Below are 276 nucleotides of genomic sequence, written 5' to 3'. Positions count from 1 at the left end.
GGGCGTCCCCTTTGTTCATTCATTCATTCATTCATTCAACGAGCATTGTTCCATTTCAGATGCTCTCGGTCCTCGGAACCCCAATCCGGGCCTCACTTGGCTGGGGCCCTGTCCTCGCCCTAAGGACCCCGTGACGCTGAGATCCGCCACCATTTAGCAAGCGCCGCGTGGGATTTACCGAGCGCCGTGCCTCCGAGTCCCGAGCAGCCGGGAGCACAACGCCATCTCCCTTCCCCTCGCCCTTCACTGCCACCCAAGACAGCGTTCGGAGGTGGC

This window comes from Myotis brandtii, unplaced genomic scaffold, assembly GCF_000412655.1.
Source record: "Myotis brandtii unplaced genomic scaffold, ASM41265v1 scaffold250, whole genome shotgun sequence".
Lineage (NCBI taxonomy): Eukaryota > Metazoa > Chordata > Mammalia > Chiroptera > Vespertilionidae > Myotis > Myotis brandtii.
This window is presented reverse-complemented; position numbering follows the sequence as displayed.